The 16,845-nt window shown below is 47.5% G+C and overlaps 1 protein-coding gene across 1 annotated transcript in view; it reads right to left on the minus strand.

The window, feature by feature from the left end:
- Positions 1–16,845, minus strand: part of PDE4D (phosphodiesterase 4D) — a 1,044,072-nt gene that overhangs the window by 939,810 nt on the left and 87,417 nt on the right. Inside the window, exon 3 of the mRNA XM_084833299.1 lies at positions 15,348–15,552. The gene's annotated coding sequence lies outside the window, so the exon portion shown is untranslated. The remainder of the gene's footprint in view (positions 1–15,347; positions 15,553–16,845) is intronic.

A 16,845-nucleotide genomic window follows, 5' to 3' on the forward strand; every position in this document is an offset into this window, starting at 1 on the left:
TGGCTGGGGACTGGCTTCCCCTCAATTGTATTCTTTTTAAAAAAATTAATTAAAATGCTCTAGCTTGAATATAATTGAAAGTATGAGCCTTGGGGAGCTCTTTCATCTATACAGTTAAACATTAACAATGTAGAAAATTCAGAGACACTCCTGTAGTGAACCGTAATGCTTTGATGGAGCCTAACATCCATTTTTTCCCAGGCATTTTAGCTTTCTAAATTTTTATCTTTGCTGTTTTAAATCTGTATTTTAAACTCCTGCACTGCTGCTAGATTTTATTGTGGTTGTATTGTTATATTGTGGTTTTAATGTTCTATATATTTTAAATTGTTTTATTGTGTGTTTGGTTTTAATTTTTGTGAACCGCCCAGAGAGCTTCGGCTATTGGGCGGTATAGAAATGAAATGAAATAAATAAATAAATAAATAAATAACACTTTACATCTACTCGTGCAAGCAAAATTAGGAGGACTTGTACAAGAACTCCCTCAGAAGAGCAGGGATGATTCCCAGACCTATTCAATCATCAGTCAAACAACAGAGCATGCATCTCTCTCTCTCTCTCTCCCCCGCCCCCCCCAACTGGGAGATCGTGACTGTCTCTTATCTCTCATCGCAGGGGTGGGGAGCATCTGGCCCTCCAGATGTTGCACTGCAACTCCCATCAGCCCTAGCCAGCATTGCCAGTGGTGAAGGATGCTGGGAATTGCAGTCCAACAACATCTAGAGGCAGGGCCATCTCAAGGTAATTTGGTGCCCTCGACAAGGTACAATTTTGGTGCCAACCAATGGGTTTATGGAGGGACACCACCAGTTTCCTGGGATACTGATTTCTTCTCTTTTTGATTTCTGTAACATCACAGCCAGGGGCACTGCTGGGTACTTAAAGGATTCAGGACATGGCCCCATAGGACAAGAGACAAAATTGCATAAAATTGACATATGCTAATTTATATGAATAGATGTGAATTTAGAAATGAAACTATAATTTAAATACATTTCACCACAGTGGGGAACACTGTGGCCTTGACATCCAGTTACCACTGCCAATCAACAACAAAGCCAGCCAGGCATGTGCCACAGCTACTGCTTGGTGCCCCACTGTAGGTGGTGCCAGGGGCAACTGCCTCACTTACCTAGTCCTAGAGACAACCCTGTGGAGGGCCACATGTTCCCCATCCCTATCTTACTGAAAGGCTATTCAGCAGGTAAGCCTCTCAGTTTATACATCCAGCATCCTCTCTTGCCAGCTGTAGCAAGCAGGGATCTAGGGGAGAGTCGGCAATAGGGATGTAAAAATCTGTCTGTGTTTCGCAGATTGTCAGGTACCTTCATTCAATCGTTGGCTCATTGACGGAATTGGATTTTTCCCGATTTCCTGAATTTGCACAAATCTGCATTTGCACAAATTTCATTTGCCCTTGTAAAAATATGTAAATCCTCCCCAAAATGCGCAAATTCCCCCAAATGTGCATTTTCATGCTTTAGCCTATGGGAGAAATGTGCATTTTCAGATGGTATTTTTTTATTTGACATATTTTTCCATGACTAAATTTGCATAAAATTCCAGAAAGTTAAACAAACAAACAAACAGGTCTGCAAGTCCATGGAATCTGCACCACTCGGGGAAAACCACTTCACTGCAGAAGCCACAAGTCAGATTCATAGAAATCAAAACTCATTTGATTCCATTGCAGATTTCTCCAACATCCCTAGTTGGTAATGAGACTGATGGACCAGCAGGGATAGCTGTCTTGGTGCTAAGAATGAGGAAGAACTTCATTAGGTCCACATTTGTTTCACTGCCAGATTTAAGGTTCTATTGTTAGTATACAAAACCTTGAACAATTTGGGACCAGGCTACCTTAGGGATTTCCACACCCCTTATGTCCCTGCTCCCTCCTTATGGTCCTCAGAAGGAGCACTTCTGATAATGCCACATGCTCCTGATATTCACCTCAAGAGTCCCCGAAACAGAACATTAAATGTTGCAGTACCCACCCTCTGGAATGTGCTCCCTATTGACATTAGATAGGTATCTTCAGTTTTGATCTTTAGATGTCTGCCTAAGATCCACCTCTTCATGCAGGCTTTCCCTGAGGAGTGGCTCAGGCAATACAGATATAACTGACCAGTGATTGTACTTCTGTTATTATTTATAGTTTTATTACTATCATGTTAACCACTTCGACAGTTCACTGAAAAACAGTATATAAATCTGTGTAATAATATAAACAAAATTTAAAAATAACCAAACTGATCTTATTCACCTTTCCAAGACTAATGGGCAAATTGGAACACAGTTATCTTTCAGATTGCACCCTTCTCAGAATTTTGTAATCCAGTTTGCAGCTCAAAAATTGCATACAAGAATGCAAGAGAGTGTATATTAAGGAAACCAGTGTATAAAAATGTGTATGTTGGGGGAAATCACATAAGAAAATAAATGTGAATTTTTGTGCCTTTTTAAAAAGAAAATCACAGACTGGTTCAAAAATTGGATGGACTTATGAGTGAATACATGCAAAACTGACATGGACTGGAAATAGACTGATTTGTCCATCTCTCCTTTTTGCCACAGAGTTTTTTAGAGACAGGCACCATCTCCACTTGGAGAATTGCTAACCCTGATCATCAGCCAAAGCCAAACAATTCTGAAAATGGTCGTTCAACTGGGTGAAGGCTTCATCTAGCGAAATTCCATATTCATTCATTCATTCATTCATTATATTTTTATACCACCCAATAGCCAAAGCTCTCTGGGCAGTTTATGAAGATTAAAAACCTTAAAAATACAGACTTATGCATAATATAAAAACAATTTAACTACAAACATATAAACAGAGCAGACACACATACCCAAACAATATCCCATGACCTGATTATTGCTACCAAATGCCTGGAAATAGAGGACAGTCTTAACCTGGCACTGAAAAGATAACAATGTTGGTGCCAGGCAGGCCTCGCTGGGGAGATCATTGCATAACTGGGGGACCACCACCAAGTAGGCCCTCTCCCCTGTTGCCACCTTCCGAGCCTCCCTCAGAGGAGGGACCTGGAGGAGGGCCTTAGACAATGAGACCAGTGTACAGGTAGGTTCATTCCAAGAGACGCACTCCATCAGGTATTGTGGTCCCAAGCTATGTAAGGCTTTATAGGTCAAAACCAGCAGGAACAGGAATTCTTTCACAACTCCTTTCCTGTTATTGATCAACTACCAATATGTCTGTCATTGCGATGGGTAAAGGAGGACTTGTGCAGAGGGAGGACTTATATATTGCGCACACAGGCACGGACATACAAATATACAAGAAAGAACTTATATACTGCATTCCCTTGTAAGGTGACAGTCAGCGGGGACCAGGCTATCCATCATGAAGGGCAAAAGGCTTTTGCCTTTTCTGCAACAGCAGCTCTGAGTGTAGCACTTGGGGGTAGAGGCTAAGCTTATTCAAGTATCAAGCTCTTGCTGACTTCAGCCATTGAAAATCAAGGCTGCTGCCTTTGCATAGGCCCTTCCTTGGTTCTGTTTCTTGGTCACATGAAAGTGTGACAGAATGTTGAGAAGTGGCTTGTATATGGAGAGCGATTGATTTCGCCAGTGAAGATCATGCAAGAGTGATTTGGGAATAAGCCCAGCAGCACTGACAGGATGTCAGGGTGGACACTGAGCCCATAGAATCCCAGAGTAGTTCTGATTCTGAGGAAGAGCAGTCGCTCCTGGGAGAGGAGCGCGCTCCTCTTTCCCAGGGCCAACAGCTGACGGAGATTCCTCCCACCAGCATTCCTAGCTTAGATAGCTGTCCTGGGAGTGACAGAGTGCGGGAAGCAGACTTGATGGAAGTGTGATGCCGATGCAGAGAGTGGCGCCAAATGGAGGGCGCAGAAAGGAGGCGTAGTGCCCGGTTGGCATGCAAGCAACGGCTGCGCCCAGAGGATCCAGGGGAAAAGGGGAGGGACTCTCCCTAGTCCTTAAGTTCAGGGGTCTGCCCTGTAATTCCCTTTCAAATGGGGACCAACTGTTCCAACGTAGGGCATAGGTACTCTGCTGTGCAGATCTAGTTGCTACCGGTAGAGTTGTTAAGTTGTAAAAGAAGAATAAAGCTTTGAAAGGAATCCCTTTGTCTGTGTCTGGACTTGGCTACTGGATTAGACTGAGAGAGAGCTCCAAGGAGCCCTTGACAGCTTGGTCCCCATTTCCTCTTTTTTTCCCCCTCTCTCTCTCTTCTCCTATTGCCTTATGGAGGGTGCCGGGGACCCAGCGGTGCAAGCTCTAGTGCAAGAGAACCAGATGCTCCATGATCAGATGGCTCAACTGACGGCTGCCATGCAGAATCTACAGGCTGCGGTTCAACCCCATCCACCTCCGATTCCCCCCCGCCGCAAGTGCCCGGTAGCATTGCCAGAGAAGTTTTCTGGTGAGAAAGGACTTTTTCAGATTTTCAGGACCCAGTCAGAGCTGTACATGCGTCTGGCCTGAGGATTTCCAGACGGAACAGGTTCGTGTGGGTTTCATCATTAACCTACTGTCAGGCATGGCAGCTAAATGGGCTTCGGGGCTCCTGCTCGCTAATGACCCGCTGCTCGGGGACTATCCATGTTTCATGACAGCCATGGCATGTTTTTTTGGTGACCCCCTGCGCACGCAGACGGCTTCTCGGGAGATTCGCCGCCTCTGGCAGGGCAAGGACTCAGTTTCCAGCTACGCGACAACCTTTCGCTTGCTGATGCAGGATTTACAGTGGAATGATGCCGCGCTAGTGGCTCAGTTTTTGGATGGTTTGAACGACGAGATCTTGGATGAGTTGGCGCGCACGCCCAGCCCACCTACTTTGGAGGACCTCATCCAGACCTGCCTTCAGATAGATAGTCGGCTGGAGGGGCGCCGGCAGACCCAGCGGGGTGCCGGGGGCCGGGATTTCCCTCCTCCCATTCCCCCACGTTTCCTGCCTCCTCCCCCACTCCCCGCTCCGGCGCGGGGGGTGGAGGAGACCCCAATGCAGCTGGGAGCTACCCGAGCCTCACTGCCACCAGAGGAGCTTGAGCGCCAGCGTGCTGAGCACCGATGTTTTCGATGTGGACAGCTGGGGCATTTTACCAAGACCTGCCGAGTTAAATCCACAGTTCCGCTGCCTCCTCCTCCTCTCCTTCCCCCTCCTCCTCCTCCTCGTCCCCAGGCCTGACTAGACTGCCCCCTAAGCTTGTTGGGGGCCTCCAGTGTGGGGGTCAGTTCCTCACCGGGTGGGTGCCTTCCCCAACCCTCCCATCTGCTGTTGCATGTTCACCTCCGCTCCTCCCAATGGGGTGGGGTGGAGGCCCTAGCTTTAGTGGACTCGGGGGCTACGACCAATTTCATGGATGAGACCTTTGCCCTCTTCCACAAAATTCCTACCCTGCCCCTTCCTGCCCCCTTGGCAGTGGAGACCATTGATGGGCGTCCTCTCTCTTCGGGCGCGGTGACCCATATTACAGTTCCGCTCACTCTGCGCACCCAGTCCCACGTTGAGCAGATTCAGTTTCACTTAGCCAAGGTTCCCTTATACCCAATCGTGCTGGGTGTTTCCTGGCTCTCTAAGCACAACCCTCAGATTTCTTGGGGGCTTCAGCAAGTGGAGTTTGCGTCTCCCTACTGCCAGGAGCATTGCCTCCTAGAGGAGGCACCAGTCCCAGCCCAGGCCTTAACCCTTTCCTCCCCCTCCTTGTCTGCTTCTGGCAGTTCTTCAGCTACCGTGATCCTCCCAGAGAAGTATGCGGCTTTTCGGGATGTGTTTGACAAGAAGGAGGCTGACCGGCTTCCCCCCCACCGCCCTTTTGACTGTGACATTAACCTCATTCTGGGGGTGACCATCCCTGCTGGCCGGCTGTATTCGATGTCAGAGCCGGAACTTCGAGCTCTGCGGGAGTTTTTGGACGAAAATCTCAAACGCGGTTTCATTCGCCCGTCTTCCTCCCCCACCTGCGCTCCTACTTTCTTTGTGGCCAAACGATCTGGAGAGCTCCGCCCCGTGCACGATTTCAGAAATCTAAATTCGGTCTCCGTTCCTGACAAGTACCCCCTTCCCCTCATACCTGAGATGCTGGAGCGCCTGGGGTGAGCCAAGATTTTCACAAAGTTGGACCTGCGTAACACATACAATCTCATTCACATCCGGGAGGGGGATGAGTGGAAGACCAGTTTCGGGACCAGGTACGGAGCATATGAATACCTAGTAATGCCTTTTGGGCTCGCCTGCGCCCCCCACACATACTTTTTCGCCTTTTATGAATGCCATCTTCCGGGACTATTTGGACACTTTCCTCATTGTGTATCTCGATGATTTACTTATATTTTCTGAGGACACCCACACCCATCAGTTTCATGTCTCCGCCGTCCTCCAGCGCCTCCGCGAGAACCATCTTTATGCCAAGCTGGAGAAATGTGCATTTGACCTAACCTCTTTGGACTTTCTTGGCTACATTATTTCGCCTGACGGTATCAGGATGGATCCTGCAAGGGTCCAGGCTGTCCTCTCCTGACAGGCTCCATCCACCAAGAAGGACTTGCAATGTTTTCTGGGTTTTACTAATTTTTACAGAAAGTTCCTGCCCAGTTTTGCTCAGCTGACTTCTCCTCTCACGGACCTCCTTAAGGGCAAGAAATCTCCTTTTCATTGGACAGCATCTGCCCAACAGGCTTTCGAGGAACTTAAGAAGCTTTTCAGTTCTGAGCTGATCCTGTTACATGACTAGGGTTGGCGGAAAATTTCTCCACGAATCTTCGGGAGGTCGAGTGCCGACGCATTCGGCCCCCCGAAAGTGTTGGGGAAATTCTCCACCGGCCCCCCGCCCCCCCCCCAGGATGGGACTTACCTTCGGCGAATGTCCCTCTCGGCGGTGGGTCCCGGCGGCGGTTCGGCGGGGGCGGGGGCGGGGGCGGCGGCTGGTCTCCCGACCAGCTGCCGCCGCCACCATTGCAAAAAAAAAAAGTAAAGTAAAAAAAAAAAAAAACACCTGTGATAGGCTACGTAATGATTTACGTAGCATATCACGGCTAGATTTCCAAAGTCAGCCGTGATAGGCTACGTAAATCGTCACGTAGCCTATCACGGGTGACTTTGAAAAAAAAAAAAAGCGCATACGCAAATGGCAGTGCCCATGGGGTGCTGCCATTTGCGTTCCTTATTTTGGCATGTCTACTCTACGTAAACATTTACATAGACTACGGCGAAAATAAGGGAACGCTATTTGCGTTGCCGTTATTTTCGCCGTAGTCTATGTAAATCTTTACGTAGACTAGACGTGCCAAAATAAGGAACGCAAATGGTGGTCCCCATGGGAACCGCCATTTGTGTACGCGCTTTTTTTTTTTTTCAAAGTCACCCGTGATAGGCTACGTGACGATTTACATAGCCTATCACGGCTAACTTTGGAAATCTAGCCGTGATAGGCTACGTAAATCGTTACTTAGCCTATCACGGGTGTGTGTGTTTTGGGGTTTTTTTTACTTTTTTTTCGTGGCCAGGTAGACGGGGCGCTCCTACCCGGCCTGAATTTCGCCGGCAAGTGATGGGGCGCCTCCCCCCCGGCCTGAATTTCGGCCGGGCGAGGTGGGGTGCCTCCCCCCCCTTGCCTGAACTTCGGGGGGAGAACTGAAGCGCCTCCCCCCCACCGCGAAGCAAGCTGCGGGACGAGGTAAGTCCCTTTTGTCCATCCCTAGTTACATCCCGACCCGAGGAAGCCTTTTGTAGTGCAAACTGATGCCTCTGACTTTGCAGTGGGGGCGGTGCTCTTTCAGCCAGATTGGGAGGGCGGCGGGCTGCAACCCTGCGCCTACCACTCCAGGAAACTGACCATGTCTGAGAGGAATTATACCATCTGGGAGAAGGAACTGTTGGCCATCAAGTCCGCTTTGGAGACCTGGCGTCATCTGCTGGAAGGGGAGCAGCACGCAGTCGAAGTTAGAACCAACCATCGCAACCTCGAACATCTTCAGACAGCCCGTGCCTTAAACCAGCGGCAGATTAGGTGGTCGCTTTTTTTTTCTCGGTTCCACCTTAAGATTTGCCATGTGAAAGCCTCAGACAACCTACAAGTAGATGCTCTTTCTCGTAAGCCTGACCTCCAGCCAGGGAGTGAGGAAAATTCCCCCCCCCCGATTCTTCCCCCCAAAGGCCTGGCGGCAGCTTCTGTGCCTCATTCTTGGGAGGAGCTCCTTCTCTCTGCACAGGCTCAGGATGCTTTTGTTCGCACAAAGGTGGAGGAATTGGGGCTAGCCTCTGCCCCCCCCCACTCTACCCCCTTCTCTTTGCAAGGTGGCCTGCTTTACCATTCCAGCCGGGTCTATGTGCCTTCTAGACCCCTCCGCGAGAAGGTCCTCCATCAGTGACACGACTCCCCCACAGCTGGGCATTTTGGCTTCGCCAAGACCCTGCATGGAGTGACGAGGGATTTTTGGTGGCCTCGTGTGTTTCAGGACGTCAAGTCGTATGTCATCTCTTGCCCAACCTGCCAGCAGGCGAAGGCCCCCTCAGGCAAGCCCACAGGCTTGCTTCACCCGCTGCCTACCCCCTCAGGACTTTGGAAACTGCTCTCCCTTGACTTCATCACTGACTTGCCTCGCTCACACGGTAAGACCACTATTCTGGTGGTGGTGGATTTGTTTTCTAAGATGGCCCATTTCATCCCCTGCTCTGGGTTGCCCACAGCCAGGGAGATGGCAGAGCTGTTCGTGGCACATGTTTTCCACCTCCATGGATGGCCCGAGGGTCTCATTTTGGATAGGGGGGCCCAATTCACTGCCCATTTCTGGAGGGAGCTACTTGCGTTGCTCCATGTGATGCTCCGTCTTTCCTCCACCCAACATCCACAGATGGGCGGTCAGACCGAGCGCACCAATGCGACTCTGGAGCAATATCTGCGCTGTTATGTCAATTACCAGCAGGATGACTGGTTTTCCTTGCTGCCTCTCACAGAATTTGCTTATAACAATGCCTGCCATGCTTCCACCCACCAAACTCCATTTTTTGCCAATTTTGGTTACCACCCCAAGGCCTTCCCATCCACCCTAGCTCCCTCTTTGGTGCCAGCGGCCCAGGACTTTTTAGAGGAGTTGCAAGCGGTACACCACCTCTTACGGGACTCCCTCGAGCAAGCCAAGACAGCCTACAAGGCCTCTGCAGACCGGCGGCACCAGCCGGGTCCGTCTCTGCAACCGGGGGACTGGGTTTGGTTGTCCACCCAATACCTCCCCTCTCACTCGCCCGCAAGGAAGCTCGCGCCTCGCCGCACGGGGCCTTTCCAGATTATGGCCCAGATTAACCCTGTTGCTTTTTGCCTGGCTCTCCCCCCCTCCATGAAGATCCATCCTGTTTTTCATTGGTCCTTCCTGTCCCCCCTAGTTTCTGGCGACCCTCATCGCTCAGTCGGCTCCCCCCCACCGCCAGTGCTGGTGGAGGGGGAGGAGGAGTTTGAGGTCACGGAGATTCTGGACTCCTGCCTTTCTCATGGCGCTTGCAATATCTGGTGGACTGGAAGGGGTACGGGCCTGATGAGCAATCCTGGGAACCCGCGGAAAATGTGCATGCTCCGTTGCTGCTGAGGCGCTTCCACCAGCTGTACCCCCACAAACCCGGGGCCCCAGGGGAGGAGCATGAGGGGGGGCCTCATGGGAGTGGGGATGATGTCAGGGTGGACACTGAGCCCATAGAATCTCAGAGTAGTTCTGATTCTGAGGAAGAGCAGTCGCTCCTGGGAGAGAAGCGCGCTCCTCTTTCCCAGGACCAACAGTTGACGGAGATTCCTCCCACCAGCATTCCCAGCTTAGATAGCAGTCCTGGGAGTGACAGAGCACGGGAAGCAGACTTGATGGATGCGCAACGCCGATGCAGAGAGCGGCGCCAAATGGAGGGCGCAGAAAGGAGGCGTAGTGCCCAGTTGGTGCGCAAACAACGGCTGCGCCCAGAAGATCCAAGGGAAAAGGGGAGGGACTCTCCCTAGTCCTTAAGTTCAGGGGTCTGCCAGTAATTCCCTTTCAAACGGGGACCAACTGTTCCAACATAGGGCATAGGCACTCTGCTGCTCAGATCTAGCTGCTAACAGTAGAGTTGTTAAGTTGTAAAAGAGGAATAAAGCTTTGAAAAGAATCCCTTTGTCTGTGTCTGGACTTGACTACTGGATTAGACTGAGAGAGGCCTCCAAGGAGCCCTTGACAGAGGCTGACCACAGGGACAGGATACAATGGTAGCCATCTTCAGAGCACTCAGCAATGATTCTTTGCTAAAATAGAAGGCTTATTATTAACAGCACAGCAGGGGATGCTAGGGAACATTTACTAGCATGGCCCATCCATTCATCATTGGCCCACGCAACTTGTGTCTACGTACCTCATCCCGCTCACCCCCAGCAGACTGAGGCAGCAATGTCTGATCCATCTCATGAACAACATGGGCCCTTTTGACTAGCATTACAGGTTCCCATGGCCATAACAATGGTGGTTTCATGATACCCCATATTTTGCCTTTGAGACAGAATTTAAATATGGGCATTTCTATTTTGAGTAGTACTTTTGTGTGTGAAGAAGTGAGAAAGGAGGGAGAGTTAATTCATAAGAAGGGAGGAGGGCCTTTGAAAGAGTACCTGCCATTTATCTAGTAGCAACCTTCCTGTAGAGATATTGTGCTCTGGCTCAAATAGCACGTGACTGAAACAGGAACATCGTCTGTCAGGAAAAGACCACAGATCCTGTCATCTGTAGAGTGCTGTACTCACAAAGAGCCTGAGTCATGCATTCTGCTTTCTTAGAATTCAATTTTTGCCACAAGCAATCTGGTTGTGTGCTTATACTCCAGCAAAACATACTATTTTTTCTCCCATAGAAACATACCAGATGACTAACTTTCCATGATTCTCCCTGACAACCTCCTTTAATGGATGAATTCCAGATGTGTAAATCAGGAAGCCTGTTTGGGGGCAGATGTGTACTTCCATCCTTACTCTGGCAGTCTGAGAACCACTTCAATCTTTACCTAGAAAGAGTACCCTAATCTAGAAAGTTATTTAAAGCAAGATCCTAATTCTTTAAAATCACAGTCCAGTGGGTAGTATCCAATGTTAGTCCTATGTAGAGTAAACCCATGAAAATGAATGAGACTCAAGTTAGTCATGACTAACGTCAGCCCCATTCATTTCAATGAGTCTACTCTATGTAGGAGTAACATTGGATACTACCCAATGTATCCCCCTCAAAAAATTTGCAGAGGAGATAGCACTTTGTCAAAGGAAGGAAATGGATACTGCATGAGAACAATATACCAGGGAACAAAAATCCTAGAATGGTATAAATCCTGGCAGCCATTTTGAAGCCTAACTATGAATCTGAGACTGATCAGCACACATTTATTTACCACCTTTAGATGCTGCCCAATAACATGTTCTCTGGATACTGGCTTTCAGTATCAATAAAATATTAAAATATAATGATGAACCATTAAAAAAAAAGACAGAACAGCAGATGTAAACCAAATTTAATATACTAAAAGATTTAAGGGATCTAAATGGTCTTAAAAGCCAAAATGACCCCAAAATAGCTACCAAGCAAGCCTCTGTGGGGACAGCATTTCACAGACAGGGTGCCACCACTGAAAGGCCCTCTCCCTAGTACAAACCAGGTGCCCTCCGGATGTATTGGACTACAACCAATGGCCATGCTGGCTGAAGATTATGGGAGTTGTAGTCCAACACATTTGGAGGGCACCAAGTTGGTGAAGACTATCCAAGTACATTAAGCAGAATGCAGCAGAATGAGGTGGGAAACAGGTGGCTCTGAGTTCTGAGATGGTAGAATGGATTGTACCACTGCAGATGGAAGACCACTTTTTTTTATGCTTCCCTCTGTGTAAAAAGGAGAATTCCCAGCAAGTAGAAAACTGGCACAGGAAGGAGCAGGCGGGGCTAGAACCTTTCTCCTTGATGTGCTGTTCTTATTTTTTTAACATGAGCCAGCTCTGACAAATGGTAACTCCTACCTGTGGACTGAAGTGGTACAATCCACTCTGTCAGAGCAGGATTCCACCACCTCATTCTACAGTGTGTGTAGACCAGCCCTGAAAGAAAAAAAAAAGAACAAATGTTAAGGAGAGTTTGACAACCCCTTGCCAAGTCTGAGGCATCAGCTAAGAAAACAAATTGAGCTCCTTACAGGCCACCAGCAGCTTTCTCAATAATAAAAAAAAATTAGATCCAGCAGGTCTTATGGTATTAGTTTAATGAGCTGTTGTAATCCTATCAAAAGGATGCAACTCTAATATGCTAGCTCTTTTATTCAAAAAACTCTGACATGTTGACACTGTATAAGTGTATAAGACACAATCCTACACTTGCCTCTTCCATCACACCTGAGAGGAGCAGGATTTGTAACACACACCTAACTTTGTCCTCCAACATGTCACCGCCATGCTCTGCCCACACAGACAAATGTTGCAATGCCACAGTGTGCGTCATGTGATCAGATCAACACATGTGCAAGCATGATATCTGGGCTGGCTGCCTCTTTGCCTGCTCACTCAGCCAGGGGCCTTCCCCAATGGCACCATCTCATTGGAGAAGGTGTCAAGGTGAGACAGGCACAGCCCAGGCCAGCCGGAAGCAGTGGAGGCTGGTGGCTCCAATGTCAGTGGGGCGGTGAATCTACTCCAGGTATCCGTCAGAACCAGTCAGAACTCTAAAGGAGCTATCCAAGGTGCAGAAGCCCAGAGTGAAACCCGGAGCGTATTCACCGCCCCACTGACATTGGACCACCAGCCTCCACTGGCAAGAAGTAAACACTATGGCCATCTGGAGGGCTGGTGAAGGAGGATGGGAATCGCCTCAGGAGGATAAGATCCCCACCCCAACCCCGCCTGAGGTGGATGCCTCACTCTGCCTATTGGTAGACACACACACACCCCCCCCAAGCCATCATTAAGAAGTTTTTCTCCTTCTCTACTCCTCCCTAATATTGTGGGTCATCGTGCTATTTACTATTGCCATTATTACTTCCTATTTTCCTAATTATCTTCATTGCCCCACAATCTGGTGTCCACAGTCTACCACTAGTCATGCAGCCAAAGTCATTAATGATTATTTGTGGTGACAAATTCAAAGGCCTCTGGCTTCATGTTGGATTTCTCATCTTCCTCTGAGAGCAGGCCTGTTGAGACCTTCAAAATCATATAGGCCGCTGAAGGGGAAGATGAACATGCAGGGTTCATAGGATTTCAACCATTTTCCTTGCCCCTAACCTCCACCTGCTCTGTTAAGAAGGCCTTCCACTGAACACAATGTGCACTCAACTGAAACTGAATGCATCTGATCAGGAAACCTGCAAAAGCAGGGTCCCTCACATGTCCAAATGCATGCGTGCGTGCATGCATGGATTCTACTGAATGCACAAGGGTGGGGGTTGGTATAGTATGTGTAACCCCACCCCACCCCACCCCATGCATTTAGCCCAGACAATTTTGAAAGTCCGAAAAGGACTGTATTGTTTCACTCTGCTCATATCCTAGGGTTCTACAAAACTATTTCATTCTTTCAACTGCTTTGCTCAGCATTTCAATGGCAGTGTCTTCCTCTGCCTTCCTGATTTGACATTTTTCATGAAGACCAGGTGTTCTTTTCAAGTCACTACTCCACTTTGATGCTGGCACACGTTAGGCATGACTTACAGTGAAACAGACATTGGATGCAATTCCAAAACCGAAACGTCAAAATTAGATATTTAGGCTGCAATCCTATACATGCTTACCTCGGAGTAAGCCTCCTTGAACTCAATGAGTCTTATTTCTGAGTAGACATAAATAGGACTGCACAGTTAGTTATTTACATGCACACAAATGATAGATGGATAGATGGACAGATACACAAACACACACTACTTAACAAGGACGTCTCTTTTTTTGCAATTTCCTGAACAAGGTCATAGATAAAGAAATTATTTGTGGGCTGTGGACTGAGATCAGGACATTCCAGCCTCCACTTCCTTTAAAACTGACTCACAAAAGGGCATGTAACTATGGCATAAGGAGGAATGCAACAACAACAAAAATCACTATGGGTTTTTGTTTTTGTGGGGGTTTTGTTTGGTTTTGGTTTCCACAACAACCATCTCTTATAGTCACACTCTTCATATAAAGAGCTCTAGAAGGTCTGGGGCACCTCCTTCTGTATATTACTTCTATCTGATGCAAGGGCAGACCTCTGTAGTTACCTGTTTCCTCTTCTGCTTTGGCATCCAGTTTCTGCCCCCATCTTAACCCATACATCAACATGGTAAGGCCTTATCACTAAAAGCATCTGCAGATATAAACTGCAAATATGCACCAGTTATTATGGTATGGTGGTCTCAAACAGGATCTTCTTTGCCCCTTTATTTCTCTTTAGTGTCATTCCCCACCTCCACCAACTGGCCATTTTGGTTGCACATATTGTAACCCTGGAGTCATACTGACAAAACTTTATTCTGTCCTGACATGTATGAAGCTATTTTAGAGCTATACATTAGTTCTAATGTATACATTTATACCCCTTCATGGATCACTGCCTTGTTGTGGCGAAGGGGCTTGCGTAACTCAGTGAAGCCATAAGCTATGCCGTGCAGGGCCACCCAAGACGGACAGGTCATGGTGGAGAGTTCTGACAAAATGTGGTCCACTGGAGAAGGAAATGGCAACCCACTCCAGTATTCTTGCCAAGAAAACCCCATGGAACGTATCACAAGGATATATGAATTTGAGCACACTCCGGGAAAGAGTGGAGGACAGGAATGCCTGGCGTGCTATGGTCCATGGGGTCACGAAGAGTTGGACACGACTTAACAACTGAACAAAAATACATTTATATGTATATAATATACATATGAATATATGTAACACATCTCTTATATACATTATACATTTAGAGCTCTGGTATGCAGAAATATCTGCTGACGGAAGCAGTTTACTCACAAGGAGCAGTGTAAGAGAGAGACTTGCTCAGGGCCAAAACACATTATTTTAAATGTATGTCTAGCTGCTACTTTGGTTGGTTGGTTGGTTTTTTTACTCTAAAGTAGGCATAAGGAGCCCAATCCAGAACAAAGTCTTCCCTACCACCATGCTAGAGTCCCAATTCAGATCTGGGGCCTTGCACCTACTCTAAAGTAAAAGCTAAAAAAAGATGTAGCTTCTAGACACACATTTAAAGTAAAAGTCACGCAGGCAATGTGGTGGCAGATGAGCTGGTTGTCCAAGCTGGGCGCCAGAGAAATTATCCACTTGGTTGCATTCTTACATTTGATTGAAAGCTATTTTTAGGCTGGTTACATGTCCACTTAACGATGTCTATAATTCTCACCCTATAATATTACTCTCCTCAGTGGCCAGTGGGGCTCTGTATTCTAACTGGATTAAGACATTTCCGGACATGGTATTCTTGCAGACAGAGAGCACTTCTGCCATAATGAGGGGCACAAGCCTGGTTTCCATCGTTGTCTCTGTGCATCCCACGCTGTGCTGAGAGTTATAACAACCATCCGGGAGTGTTTAGGAGCAGTAGGGAACTGCAAGAGAGAAAACCACCAAAGAGGCTTTGAGGCGAACAAAAGAAGACAGGCAATTCCAGGAGGTGGGGCCAGAAACCCAGAGTGATTTGGACAATTCTGGCTACCAGGCTCTATCGATGAAAGAGTAAAACAAGAAAAAGCAGACACATAGCAGCAGCAGGTTAGTGCAAAACCCTGCCTTCTCAGAGTTCAACATGCTGTGAGAGCAACCTTAGATGAAGTCAATGTAAAACACTGAGGGAGGAAGAGAAACGACTAAAGAATGGGGTAATATGGTGATGTATAAACTTAACAAAGTTGGCAAACAGCTGATCAGGTCTGTTTCTTCCCCTTGAAAATGTGGAAAAGAACTGAATGGTCTGTCCACCTTTTGAGCATCATTTGTACATATATTAATAGAATTCCCACATCACCAAATCAGCCCAGGGTACTCACAGGTTGGGGTGATCCAGGTTGTGTGAAATGACTGGAGTTTGCAATATGGAACATGCATTTTAAAGTCTTGGTATTATACACATTCAGGAATCATGCTTGGCCCAATTTCCTGAGATGAGGATGAGGATGATAATTTTTACTACCACTTTTAGTACTACTACTCTTACTACTGCTTATCAAGCCTTCTGTCTACAGAGGACTGTATCATAACTGTCACATAGGTGAAGAGCCTGAAATGATATAAGACTATACCGCATCAGAAACATATATAATAAGAACTACTTACAAAGTTGTATCTGGCTTTTTATGAAGCCAAACATTTACAGTAAGCTTGAATCAGACAATTGATCAAAACCAGGATCTCATGTGCATGGTTGCAAGATGTTTACACAATGTTCTTGTGCTCACAGCCTGCTCCATTCGTTTCAGTTTGCCCATTACCATCCTCAGGCATTCCTTCACTTTCAGGGACTGGATCGCAGCTTTTTGATGTGAGGAAAATGAAAGAGAGAGCTGTGTATCATCAGCATATTGATGACACCACAATCCAAAGTGCCAAAGATTTCTCCCAGTGGTCGCATACTAATGTCAAAGAGAGCAGAGGAAAAGTTGTGGTACTCCACAGGGCAATGTTCTGGACACAGAGTAGCAATAACTCAGTGCCAATTGCTCAAGCAGGCACAGAACCACGGCCAAACAGTGCTCCAAATGCCATCCTTTTCATGCAATCCAGAAGGATTTGATAGTTCATTCTCCTAGCTCCTAGGGGGTTGGACTCGATGGTCTTATAGGCCCCTTCCAACCCTACTATTCTATGATTCTATGATTCTCCTGCCCTCCATATATTTTGGGCCA

Source organism: Heloderma suspectum, chromosome 2 (assembly GCF_057233095.1).
Source record: "Heloderma suspectum isolate Gila_16-S chromosome 2, 16-S_ref, whole genome shotgun sequence".
NCBI classification, from domain to species: domain Eukaryota; kingdom Metazoa; phylum Chordata; class Lepidosauria; order Squamata; family Helodermatidae; genus Heloderma; species Heloderma suspectum.